This window comes from Sarcophilus harrisii, chromosome 3 (genome assembly GCF_902635505.1).
Source record: "Sarcophilus harrisii chromosome 3, mSarHar1.11, whole genome shotgun sequence".
Classification (NCBI taxonomy): Eukaryota; Metazoa; Chordata; class Mammalia; order Dasyuromorphia; family Dasyuridae; genus Sarcophilus; species Sarcophilus harrisii.
The window spans coordinates 463,706,182-463,720,537 of record NC_045428.1 but is presented as its reverse complement, the minus strand read 5'-3'; the positions used below and the strand labels follow the sequence as shown (position 1 = coordinate 463,720,537).

Here is a 14,356-nt window from a genome sequence, read left to right as displayed (position 1 = left end):
TTTCTTCAGTAACAGATTCACAGATAAGGAGCTTCTTTTAAGTTTGTCATTCAAACCTTGTTCCATTTATACATGATGTGGTGCTTAGACTTTACTCTCCTGTGAGTGCTCATTTTGCTTTATCTTTGCCAGACCAGAGAATCTATAATAAGAATTGTTCCAATACTCTTTTTGGGTGCAAATTACTTATTCCCATCTGAGCCTCTGACTGATGAGGCCTGGCTTTGAGTGATAAAATAAGTAGATTGTTCCTTTGCTCTTATTGTTTTAAGTGCAATATGTTTTACTTTTAACACTGGATTTGGAGTATGAGCGTCTCTGTATGACATAGCACCTCCATTTCTGAAGGCCAAAACTTATGGTTGATCTGGGAAACTTTATCCCAATAGATTTTAAGTTTGTTATTAAACATTGGTCCTGTAAAAGTATTGATGGCTTTATTTTTGAACTTTTCTTTTCTGTTCTTTTTTTAATTAAAAGAGACTTTATTGAACTCCCAAGGACCATGCTTGGCAATGGAGATAACAACTAGGGCAAAGACTGTTTATATTTATTCACATTTGGTGTGTGGAAGTGGAAGAAACATTTTAGAGTTTAACTTCTAGGTAAATAAGGAGACTGGAAAACAGTTTTAGAGTTGCTGAGATTATACAATTCTTTCTTAGCATTATTAGAAAAAATTAAAACAGCACATGTAAAACTCAAGAAAGCATATGAAGAAAATGATGAAAAACAGCCATGCAATTCAGGTCCAAAATGGCAGGGGGGGAAGAGGTGAGAGAAAGAGAAAGAAAATTATTTGAGATTATATTGTAGGTTTAAATAGTGAAAATTTAAACTAAATTTCAAGATCTGCAGCTATAGATCTAGTCTTCTCAGTTCTTTCTTGTTGCTTCTTTTGCTAATCTTTGAGCATCAGTATTGACTTCAACTTTTGAACTATCAGGTACATACTTTTAATCAACAATCATGTCCTGAGTCATATTATCCAATTTGGTGAATTGGTCTTTGTGGACCACATCTTTATTTTTACTTGTTTTTCCACCATTTTCTTCCCAGTTGTTAATCTATTCGTTCATACCTTTGGTGATAAGTTGGTTATCTGTCCACACAAGTTTGTCCATATTTTGGGTCTTTGCTTGCTCAGTCTCTTTGGCAGCTCCTTCTAATAATACCTTCTGGTTTGCCTGTCATCCAGAATGTACACTGCTTATGTTTAGATCATGGTCTGGTCTCCAGTAGATACAAATACCATCTTGTGTTCCTTCTCTTCCATTACTTTTGCAGGCCTGCTTGACATACACAGTGTTAGGGTGTGATCCTTGCTATGGTTGTCCATACCAGCTTCCAGATCTTCCACTGTACCAACTATATTCATAGCTATTTGGAGTGTGCTTCCAACTTATGTCCAGTCTCTGCAAAGTTTTAGTGGGAAAACAAAGTAACTTTGCAGATTTTGTTTTCTATGTTCTTTTCATCACTTAGTAACTTTCTGGTCTTGGGTAGCTGAAGCCAGTCTATTGATCCTTCTAAAACTGTCATTACGGAATTGATGTCCTACAAACTATGACTGAAATGTAAAAAGAGTTCTTTTAGGGCCGTGCCAAAGAAAGAAAGATTCTAAATTGAGCAGTGTTCCCTTGATTCTGGATGACAACAACAAGACATCTCAAGATCTTGAAATTGGCTCTCTCCAAACCATATATCTGAGTATATGACTTCTGAAGAAATCTCTAATTTGAAATTCAAGGAAACCTGAAAGGAAAATAATTTAATCTACTTTTTATGTGTTGGTAGGAAGGTGCTTTAAGTTAGCATTAGTTATGCCATACGATGAATTCTAAAATTGTGAGCATAAGTGTTCTGTTTCCTGGGCTGTGCCCCGTGATGATATCATAATTAAAAAGTCATTTTGTTCTTGGTTTACTTTATAAATTGATTTAAAAATAATTGTGAGAATTTATAGAACACTTTAAGCTTTGCAAATCTTTCCATAAAAATATTATCAAATTTGATCTCTATAACAACCCTGTGAAGTTGGTGCCTTATTGCACTAATTTTACAGATGAGGAATTTGAAATTGGCAGAACTTAAGTGCCTTACCCAAGGTCACACAGCTAAAAACATGGATGAAATGAGATTTGAACTCAGAATTTTCTGATTCTGAGTTTAATGCTCCATCTGCTATACCACTTCTCTGCCATTAATTAAATGTTGCATCTTTAATGCAATCTTGCATCTTCAATGTCTTCAATTACTGTGTTCTTGGTAAGTTGATCAAAAAGAATTTAATAATCCATTTAGTTTTTCTGTTGTTGTTATTCAAAGAATGTAGAGTGATGCTTTGTACTTTTTCAGGAGAAAACTAGGTTTCCATGAGCATTGAAAGATAGAAAAAATGAAACAAAGAGATGTTGGATAATAGATTTAGAGTTATATGTAACCTTGAACATCATATAATGTCTTGGTTCATAGATAGTTCCTGGCAGAGCCAAGGCCCAAAATCACTTCATTTCTTTATAAATACAACCTTTCTAATATGTTTCAGCAACTTATGTTTCTGAAGGGTCTAGTGGAAAAGCAGGCTTTTATGACTGTAGATAGAAAGGGGCTTATGTTGAATTTATTAGAGAGACATAAAAACTGAAAAAGTTTTTTTTTTTTCAGTAAAAGTTCACAGAGAGGAAGCCTTTGTTGCTGATTGCTCTTTGCAAAGTCTAGTTTGATTCCTGTATCGGATCACTCTCACTACAGTATTACCATGTGGTAAAGGTCCACAGTCAAAAAGTTGAAAGATGGGATCCATTCACCTCACTTCTGTGGAGGGATGTACCTTTTGACTATGTTTGACAGCCAGTAGATCCCAATGGAGAAGCAACTTTGTTCCCATGTAATAAAGTGGACCAAACAGAAGGTAGTACTATGAGCATTTTGGAGATCAGGGTGGGATATATAGCTTTTCTAGAAGCAATTTTCCATTCCTTATCCTGACTCCTTTAGCATCTAATGATCGTTTTCTAGTTTAGTATCGTCTAAAGTATAATATTTTATTGCCAGGTGACATATTTTAGAAAGGAAATATAAACAAAAGATTATAAATACAGTCCTTGGTAGACTTGAAACCATGTCTCTTAAGGATTACTTAAAATTTCAGAGCATCCTTTAACAGAAAAAAAAAGCTGGGATACTTGAAAGATGAATATATAAAAGAGACCTACAGAGCAGAATTATGACTATTGTATAGAAGACAAAAAAATATTGGAACAGAGAAGACTAGGATTCATCTTCAGAAGATGATACTGAAATAAAAAAAAGACCTCTACTCCAAAGTGTAATGTTGGCTCCCTGCCGAGAGAGAATATATTGAAGAACTTTAAAAAAATTAAAAGCCAAATAAGAAATATTGAGGAAAAACTAAAAAACAGAAAATATCTATCCAAGAAAAATAAGAAAATTATAAGGGAAAAAATTAAGCAACCAAGCAAATATAAAAAATGATACAATGTTTCAAAGATGAAAATAACTTTGAAAATTAGAATTGGGCAAGGGGAAGCCAGTGAAGGTATAAGAAATCAAGAAATAACCAAACAGAATATAAAGAATGAAAAAATGGAATAGAATGTGAAATATTTTCTAAGGAAAAAACCAGATTTGGACAATAAATCAAGAAGAGAAATTATAGGGCAACTAGTTGGTACAGTAGATAGAGCACTAGACCTGAAGTCAGGAGGACCTGAGTTCAAATCTGTCCTCAGACATTTAACACTTCCTAGTTGTGTGATCCTGGGCAAATAACTTAACCCCAATTGCCCTAACAAAAGAGAGAGAGAGAGAGAGAGAGAGAGAGAGAGAGAGAGAGAGAGAGAAAGGGAGGAAGAGAGAGATAAATTATAAGAATAAATGAATTGCCTGGGAAAGCTGTAACCAAAAAAAGAACCTTGAACAAGAAATAATCCAAAAAAAAATATTTGCCCTGGAGTGAGAACATGAGGGAAACATAGAAATAGAAAGAAAATATCTGCTAATTACCACCTTTAAAAGATCCTTTGTGGAAAAAAACATGGGAATATTATTACCAGATTTCAAAACCCTCAGATCAAAGAAAACATTTTTCAAAAAACAAGAAAAAAATCAGTTATGCTGGAGTCACAGTTAGGATTGTACAGAACTTATCAGCAGCTACAATAAAAGATTATAAGTCCTGGAATCTTATGCTGGAATACAGAGAATCAAAAGATCTAGGTTTGTGGCCAAAAATATCATATCCAGCAAAATTATCCATAATATTAAATGAGAAAAAAAGGATATTCAAGGGACTATCTGATTTTCAGCACTTTCTTTCAACTAAACCTGAATTCAATAGAAAATTTAACATATAACAGCCATTATCAAAGATCAATTTCCTTTTTTCTTATTAAAGCTTTTTATTTACAAAGCATATGCATGGGTGATTTTTCCAACATTGACACTTGCATAACTTTTTGTTGGAAATTTCCCCCTTCCTCATCCTCTCTCCTATATATAGTCAGTGATTATGGCAGTCTAGTGTTTGACACACCCAAAGACCCCAACTTTTAGGTTAAGAACTCACTATTTGACAAAAATCACTGGGAAAATTGGAAACTAATATGGAAGAAACTAGGCATTGACCTACACCTAACGCCACATACCAAGATAATGTCAAAATGGGTTCATGCTTTAGATATAAAGAGTGATATTATAAGTAAATTTGAAGAACATAGGATAGTTTACCTCTCAGATCTGTGGAGAAGGAAGGAATTTGTGTCCAAAGAAGAGTGGGAACTCATAACTGAACACAAATAGATAATTTTGATTATATTAAGTTTGAAAGTTTTTGTATAGACAGAACAAATGCAGACAACATTAGAAGAGAAGTAATAAATTGGGAAAACTTAAACATTTAAGAGTTCAAATAAAATCCACTCAGTTTCCAGTTTCTGGCCTCTATGAAGAGGGCTGCCACAAACATTCTTGCACATATAGATCCCGTTCCTTTCTTTAAGATCCCAAAGACATCTTAAAGGAGGAAAAGAGACCCACATGTGCAAAAATGTTTCTGGCAGCCCTTTTTTAGTATAAAGAAACTGGAAACTGAGTGTTAGCCCATCAATTGGAGAATGGCTGAATAAGTTATGGTGTATGAATGTAATGGAATATTATTGTTCTATAAGAAATGACCAGCAGGATGATTTCAGAGAGGCCTGGAAAGACTTACATGAACTGATGCTGAGTGAAGTGAATAGAACCAGAAGATTACTGTCCATGGCAGCATCAATATTATAGGATAATCAAGTCTGATGGACTTGGCTTATTCCAACAATGAGATGATTGATGCCAGTTCCAATGATCTTGTTATGAAGAGAGCCATCTACACCCAAAGAGAGGACTATGGGAACTGAATGTAGATCACAACATAACATTTTCACTCTTGTTGATGTTGTTCACATGTATTTTGTTTTCTTACTCATTTTCTTTCCTTTTTGATCTGATTTTTCTTGTGCAGCAAGAGAATTGTATAAACCTGTTTTCACATATTGGATTTAACATATATTTTAACATGTATAATATATATTGGATTGCTTGCCATCTAGTGGAGTGGGTGAGGGGAAAGAGGGGAATATCTGAAACACAAGGCTATGCAAAGATCAGTGTTGAAAATTATCTGTGCATGTTTTGAAAATAAAAAAAAAGTTTTAAAAATTAAAAAATAAAAAGGAGGAATTAAAAAAAAAGAAATGGCTATAGACACAGATTTTGTCAGTTTTTTTTCCTGTGTCAAATATTATCACAGGGGTCCCCTGTAATATTTTTCTGAGCAGTTTCCTGGTCGACTTATCTCCATTTTGAGAGCTTCTGAGCCCTTTGCTGCTTCTCTCACCACCATTTAGCTCCCCTACTGGAATTTCATCCACATGAGCTCTGGATCAGCTACTGTCTGTCTGAAACGGAACTCTCTTCCTGATCTTCTGAGTTGTTTTGGCTTGTAAGAATGTTTCGTTATGATTTTTTATTTGCTCTGCATTTCCATAATTCCATTTGAAGCTTTATTTTAGTACTCTTTGCTGGGGAACATTGGGAGAGTTCAGTTGAGTGTGATCTTTATTGTGCTATGTTGACTCTACTCCTACCCCTAAATGATAATATAAGTTATATTATTTCCATCATATAGATGAGAATCTCATGGATGACAGAGACTAATTTATGTTTACATAGATATTAAATGTCTATGTTTCTCTGACTTTCTTCTGATAGACACATTTTCACAAAGACTACATAAGTATAACCAGTTTTATAATTCATTGCCAAAAAATAATGGCTTATTTCTCCTAATATATTCCTTGCAGATAGTGTATAGCTATATAGTTTATTACCCAACTTATGATGGACTTCCCTGACTCTTGTGTTCTTTGTGTGATGCATAAGAGAAAAAAATGTGAAAATACATATCTGCACATAATAATGTGAGCCAAAGAATTTGATCTAGCATCCAAGAAAAATGATTGTCAAATTTAATGAAAAGCTTAAGTTTGTATATTTAGAGCTAACAATATGTATTTCTTGGTTTGAATTGAGATCTCCTTAATTTATGCTGGTCCTTACAACCTGTCAAGAAAGAAAGCATTTTCTGAAAAGAAAGGCATCATAGAAGATGCTCAAATTTTGTAAATATTAGAACATAGTGACAAGCACATTATATAAGCTAACAAGAGATTATACTTTAGATGAAAACTATAAAGAAAATTCAGAATAATCATTTTAGTAATAAATATTATCTTTAAGCACATTTATCCATTTATACTGGAATAAATTACATTTATTGTTCTTATGTGTTTTGTAAACAGCAGGGTTAGAAAAGTATTTTTAGTGAACCACTCCCCATAATTATTTCAGCTAGGATGTATTGGCAGGGATTTAAAAGGTATGAAATGATTTTTTTAATGCTCAAAAATAACGTTATTTGAATTTTTCCATTCAATGTCAGAGAGGAGAGGGCAGTAGAGTATATAAGTATGTCTGTATTATGTTATTCTAAGCAGTAAAAACATTCTAAAGGTAATTGAGGATGATTTTGGGGACAGTAGGCTAGTCTTCCTTGTACCCTTTTTCAACTGATTTAAACATGTGTCATTACTTTTGAGTCATTTGAGGCTGAGCCAATTCAGAAAAATGCAAAATGAAAGGAGTAAAATATTTTAAGTTTAAAATTCAAAGCATGAAAAAATGGAACTATTTCCCTATCAATGTTCTTCTAATGAAAAAAAAAAAGTGAGCTGATGTTATGCCTGCCATGTCTTTGGAAAACAAGGTTTATGTCAATCTATTGAAAAACTTCCTAATTGGATGAGTGGTGGAAACTGCAAAGGTCAGAAGAGGGATTAAAGTAATTTCTACCTTATGTTTGTTTCCTTCAGCTTCAACAAAGTGAAATCACAGGAGGGAAGGTAGAAAATGGATTCACATTGAGTACTTTCCCAGGAATGTTGCCACTCTATCCCTATTCCTTCTCTCAGGTATGATGGATGTCTCTTAGACTCTTATTCAAGTACATTTTTTCCTTAAAGCTGTGTCTCAGGCAATTGGCTTTGGTAAAAACAACAACAACAACAAAAAAAAACTCCCCTCATAATTATATAAATTTATGTCTCTGTTCAATGAAAGGAATTAGGCAATCTCTAAATTTTCTTCCAGTTATTAATTCTATAATCGCATTAAAATCCAGGTTTATAATAGAACATGGAATGATAATAATAAGAAGAACTTTGCTTGATATCTAGTGATCTTTCTGACTGGTAGTAGAGAATTATTTAGAATAATTTTCTTTTATTTACATGGCTATATAAAAGCTTTATTTATTCCCTAAAAGCATCTATGGTCATATGAAAAAAATGCTCTAAATCCCTACTGATTAGAGAAAAGCAAGTGAAAACAACTTTGAGGTACCTCCTCATACCAAACAGATTTGCTAAAATGACAGGAAAAGATAATGATAAGTGTTAAACAGATTGTGGAAAAATTGGAACACTAATGCATTGTTAGTGGAGTTACAAACTGATACAACTATTTTGAGGAACAATTAGGAACTATGCAAACCAGCAGGGCAACTAACAGGTTTGAAATCCAATGAGATCATAAAAGAAGGGAAAGGACCCACACATGCAACAATATTTGTAGCAGCTCTTTTTGTGGTAATAAAGAAGTGAAAAATGAGCAGATGCCCATCAGTTGGGAAATGGCTGAAAAAAATTAGAGTATATGAAAGTAATGACATATAACTTTTTTGTGCAAAAAAAATATGGGTGATTTAGGGAAATTTTTTATTATTTTATAATCTATACACAAATTGGGTCGTAGTGGAGGCAGACTCAAAATGATAGCGTAAAATCAGAGGCTTAACTTACAAATTGTCTTCCAAACTTCGTTAAAATAATGCCTCAAAACAAAACAGATTTTGGAATGACAGAATCAACAAAAAGGACAGAGTGGAAAAAGCTTTCAATCTCATGAAAACTTATATAGTTCATAGGAAAGGCTTGTCTCATTGGGAGGAGCTCACTGAAGTGCCAGCCATACCCTGGCAAGCCAGCAATAGACCTTGAGTGTGACTGAATGAGCAATGACATCTTCTGGCGCTCTCAGGCTACTGACAGTAATGTGGTTGGACAATTGGTCAAAAAGAGATTACAATAGGTACAGAATTCTAATTCTACAGGTCCCTAGCAATAGGTACAGAATTCTAAGTTGCAGATCCAGCTCAAATAGAAGCAATAACTCACTAGATGGTATAGACACAAGGGAACAGGGATCCTGGTAATAGTTCCAGGGTAAAAAGAGCCCTTGTGTTCACTCACAGATCAGGGAAAACAAAACAAAACAAACAACAAAAACATGAATTCCTAAAAGAGCAGAAAAATATTTTGAAAATTAAGAGGAGACAAATATTTTTGGGAAAAGAAAGTGATACAAAAAAGCATGAAAAAATATTGGTGAAAGAAGCATAAGCAGTACTGAAGAAAATAACACTTTAAAAATAGAATAGGTCAAATAATAAAAAGACACAAAAGTATTAGAGAAGATCTCTTTAAAGGCAGAATTCATCTAATTGAAAAAAGATGTACAGATATTTGCTAAAGAAGAATTCATTAAAAAACAAAATTGGTCAAATAGGGAAAAAGTTGTATGGAAATTCACTTAAGAAAAGAACTTTAAAAAGTATAATTGTGAAGGGGAATAGGAGGATGGGAAGGGGAATGAGGCAAGTCAAATATTATGGAGCCAAAGTCAAGATAACAACAGCATCTAGAATCTTCTACATTAAAGTATTAAATGTCTTGGAAAATGATATTCTGGGGAGCAAAGAGTGAGGATTACAACCAAGAATCATCTACCCATAAAAACTCAATATAATCCTTTTTGGTGGTTGTAGAGGTGAAGAGAAATGGATATTAATGAAATAAAAATACTTTCAAGCATTTCTAATGATGGGAGTATTGTTTTAAGGCTCTTGTTGTGAAAAGCTATTGTGGTAAATTATTAGTGAAGAATAACTACATAAAAAAAAGGAAGAAAAAGAATTGGGGATAAGAACAGGAAGTCATGGAAAAAGTTATCAATGGAGGGGAAATTCCTTTCTAATATTGTGACCTACCAAAGAGAGGATTTGTTTTTGTTATCATTGTTCATGTTCAGTCATCTTTGACTCTTGGTGACCCCATTTGGAGTTTCCAAATATTAGATTGGTTTGCCATTTCTTTCTCTAGCTGATATTACAGTTGAGGAAACTGTGGAAAACAGAGTGGAGTGACCTGGCCAAGAGCTACAGGTAATAAATGATTTAAGCTTTATCCCTTGTGTTTCTTAGTTACTCCAAAGAGATGGTTGGCTTATCTAAAACTTTGGCATGATTGATTGGGAGCAATTTTCATATTTCTCCTTCCTTGACAGTCTCCTTATTCAATTGGGATCTTTTTGTACTTGACCAATGCTGAACTCTCAAGGGACTAATCTCTAAAACACACACGCGCGCGCACACACACACACACACACACATTACTGAAATACAGGCTTATTTAATATATCAGAGAACTTAAATGAAAATTGGCTGGTTCTGAAAATTACAGTTCAATGCAAATTATAAATCCATTCCAAAAATATTGGAAATTGAGAAAACATACAGAAATTTCTAACCCTTCCTAGCTCAGCTTCATCTTTTTCCTCAGATTTACGTAGTCCTTTTAAATTAAATATGCCAAAAACTTCCAGGTTAATAAATAGATTTGGGGGAGATGTTGTCCTTTAAACTCAAATTTATAACCAAATCAGAGGTCCTTTTATAACTCTAGTTCATCTCTACCTCTCATACATGAAAGAATCTGCTGAAAATTCTGTGGATTTTCTTTTAGAGCTAGAAGGTGTTTTAGAAATTATTTAATACATATTTCTTATTGAACTGCTGAAATAAACTAGGGATCAATAAGGTTAAATAATTTTAATAAATGCTTTATTATTCATTTTCCCAAAGCTATCAAGTGGTACAGTAAATCCATGTACCTGAGTCCCTACCACTCATCCAACATGTATCCTTTTCCTTTTTCATTTAACTGTCTTACTTTGGTATAGGAGACTTCTCATAATATAGGAGTAAATTGTAAATGTGTATAATGTAAAAACAATACCTTTATAAAACTGAAAATGACAAAAATAAAAGCATCCTATTCCACTTAAAGTGTTTATCTGATAAATAAAAATGATCACTCAAACCCCCAAGCTGTGAAAGGCAATCCATCTTAGAATAGATGAGGTAGGGTCTGCACTGAGAGATGATTAGTCAGAAATCAGATTTGATTAAGACTAAGTAATCTTCAAAGTTCTGGAATCAATTTGTTTGAGACAAGTAGGGAAATTCAGATTTTGCCTTAAAAAGGATCAGTCTGGGCATTGGTACTAAATATAATAGATAATAAAATGCAGATACTTCTGGAGAATAGAACTTTTGAATGGTTCCTGCTATCATCTTAAACTTTTTTTTTTTTAAATACTAATGTGGACATGGAAATAAATTGACATATCCCTCTCTGTCTCAGTTGAATACATTATGCCAGAGATTCTTACAGTAAGCTACACTCTGCACCAATAGAAAGATATGTTGCTAGGGAAAGAAGGGCTAAAGGAAGAAGGAAGTTTTTTTGTTTTTTTTTTTTTGTTTTTTTTTTTTTTTTTTTTTTTACAATGTTTCTCCAGTTCTGTGATGATTTATTTGTGTGGACATTACCTTGAAGGGCAGCACTTATAACCTGCTATTTTCTTGATTTAAGAAATTAAGGAAAATCATTCAAAATTGGACAGGGAGAAGCTGTGGAAGTCGTTGTCATGGTGGCTAAATGCTTGCTATATTTTTTAAAAGTCTAAATAAAAACTCTTTCCTGCTTCCATGATCTTGGTAAGTGACCACACAAGAGGCAGTTTGATATTAGAATTAACCTGGGGCTTGGGGACTTGTGATCCTGAGTGAGCTCCTTCTCAGAAAAAAAGACTGTTCTCTAACCTTCAATCAATTTGTTGGTGCATTTCACTGTGCTAACCTCAAACTTTATTATCTTTATTTTCCCAATACCCTGAAGAGGGTGCAGCATTTTACCTAGCTTCAAAATGGTGCCATCAACACAGTTATTTAGGGGCCAAATGCCTTTGGGAAATAGACATGTTTTAGAGCTATTCCTTCTTTTGCAACTGAGTGGTGTTTTTTTTTTTTCCTTTTTCAATTTGCTAAAGTTGCTTCTGTCTCTCTCCCCCTTTTTTCCTTGTTCAGAAACAAAGGAAAAAAGGTAACGGATAAAATGTTTTGTTCTTTGTGTGGGTTGTGATTTTACACACTCAGACTCAAAAAATGTGAGCTGTAGAAGACTCCTTAGAGATGTAGCCCAAAACCTTCATTGTGAAAATTGAAATATGAGTCTATGAGAAGTCAACCTAACTGAGAAACTGTTAGCACTCTGAGGACCAGAGCTTTTTTTTTTTGCTAGATCACTGCACAGCATATTATCAGTGTTTAATCTGAAGCTTGAGATCAAATTTTTTTCATTAGTATGAAGAATGATATTCATCACAATTTTTGTTAATTAAATATCCTTTGTTAAAAACAGAAAGAGGAATTACTTCCTATCAATTTGGATTTTGAAAGAGTATTATATTGAAATAATAATTGTCTGCCAAAACTAATGTTGAGGGAGAGTTGGTGCATGATTTTTTTGTTGTGAAGTCAATCTAACCTTGGAAGCTGAGATATAATAAGGTATGGATGCATCTTTGCCATTTGTATTAATTTTGCCCTAATATTTAAAAAATTGTTTAAATATCATTTTCTCAGTTACATATGAAATACTTTTTATTAAAAATGAAAAAAAAAATCTCTGAGTCCTAGAGTTTTTCTTTTCTTCCCCACTTTCATCCCTGCCATTGAGAAGGCACATGTGAAATGATGTAAAACATTTCTATTAAAGTCATGTTGCAAAAGAAAACACAGATATAAGATGCCCTCCAAAGAAAAAAAAAACCTTCAAGAAAAAAATATAAAAATAAAGTATGCTTTAATCTGTATTCAGACATAATCAGTTCTTTCTCGGTTTATAGATAGCATTTTTCATCACGTTCTTTAGAATAGTATTTTATCATTGTATTGCTAAGAATGACATTCACTGCTGAACATTGCACAGCATTGTTATTATTTTGTATATAGTACATTTTACTTTGCATAAGCTCATAGAGGATTTTCCAGGTTTTTATGATGGCATCCAGCTCATAATTTCTTATAGGACAATATTATTCCATCATAATTACATAGCACAATTTATACATTCATTCCAAAATTGATGGGCATTCAATTTTTAATTCTTTGCCTTCAGAAAAGACCTACAATAAATAATTTTGTACATATAGATCCTTCTATTCTTACCCCTGACATTTTAAAATCTCTTTTTGCATATCTGCCTAGTAAGGGTATTGTTATGTCAAAGGGTATGCATGATTTTCTTTGATAATTTCTTGGAAGATGATGTCTGGACTCTTTTTTTCCATATGGTTTTCACATATTTCCTGGATCTATTTTCTAGGTTAGTTTTTTTTAATGGGATATTATATATTGTTTTATATTTTCATCATTTTTATTTTACTTTTAGTTTCTTGATTTGCAATTTAGATACATCTCCACTCCAGATTTTCATATGGACTGTGGTAGAGCCTTCCAAACTCATATTGGCATGATCAATTGTAGTCAGAAACATTGTACTTTTATTCAGACAGTAATTCCATTTTGATTTTCTTTTAGAATAAAGGACAACAGTCAACTCAACTAATCAATTAATCTGGCAAGTAAAAGACCTGGATTCAAATGTTGGCAACACAAATTGTGAAGACCGCATATTTTAAAATCAGCCAGAGTCAGAAATTCAGGTTAGGGGAAAATCTTCAATCTTTATTCTTAGCAGAGATGAAGAAAGATCTGAGGAAGAAGGGAATCGGCAATAGCAATGTCAGCAGCTGAGTCAAGAAGCTAGCCAGACCAGAAGCCGTGAGACCAGCAGTCACTGGAAGTGAACCCCCAGCAATCTCTCCCAGCCTCTCTTCCTGCCCCTATGTCTCCACCTACCAAAATTGTCATTTCCTATACAACACATCAGGACTTGCACAGAGAATGGGCGGGGGCCATTCTTTATCCAAGCATGTATATTAATAGAGTATAGTCCAATTACTATTTAGTCTCATGTGCTTGGGACATCAGTGCATCAACTCAAGCCTCAGCCCATTACAACAAATCTCATCTTTTCTGAGCCTCCATTTCCCCATTTTGAAAGGATTCAGTGGACTAGGTTGTTAAAAGAGCTTTAGAGAACTAAATCCTACAAAACTATGGACTCTTGTCAATTGATATTAAGAAGATTATGAAGCAAATTTTATTTAAGGAAAAACAATAATTCATAAATGGAAAGTTGCATTGTAGACATTTGTTGTAGTATCTGAGTCCTTTAGTCTAATTTGACTCTGCATTACACCATAGCATGCCAGGCTCTTCCAATTTCAGGGGTTCCTTTTCTCATAGCATCTTTTAATATTTTAATATCATTTATGGGTTTTCTTGACAAAGATATGGGAGTGGCTTGCCATTTCCTTCTGCAGTGGGTCATCTTTTGTCAAAACTCTCCATTATTTCTTACACACAATGGGTAACTCTCATAGTTTATAGTTTCAGAGAACTCATGCAAGGCCCTTTGTCATGACAAGGCAATGACTGAGGAGTGGACATATTTATTTCTTTAACCTTAGTTAAAATAAGGAACAGAAT

At 33.5% G+C, this 14,356-nt stretch overlaps 1 pseudogene; it reads right to left on the bottom strand.

Annotated features, from left to right (window-relative positions):
- Positions 1–875: 875 nt before the first annotated feature.
- On the bottom strand, positions 876–13,268 carry LOC111720281 (annotated as a pseudogene).
- Positions 13,269–14,356: the final 1,088 nt, after the last annotated feature.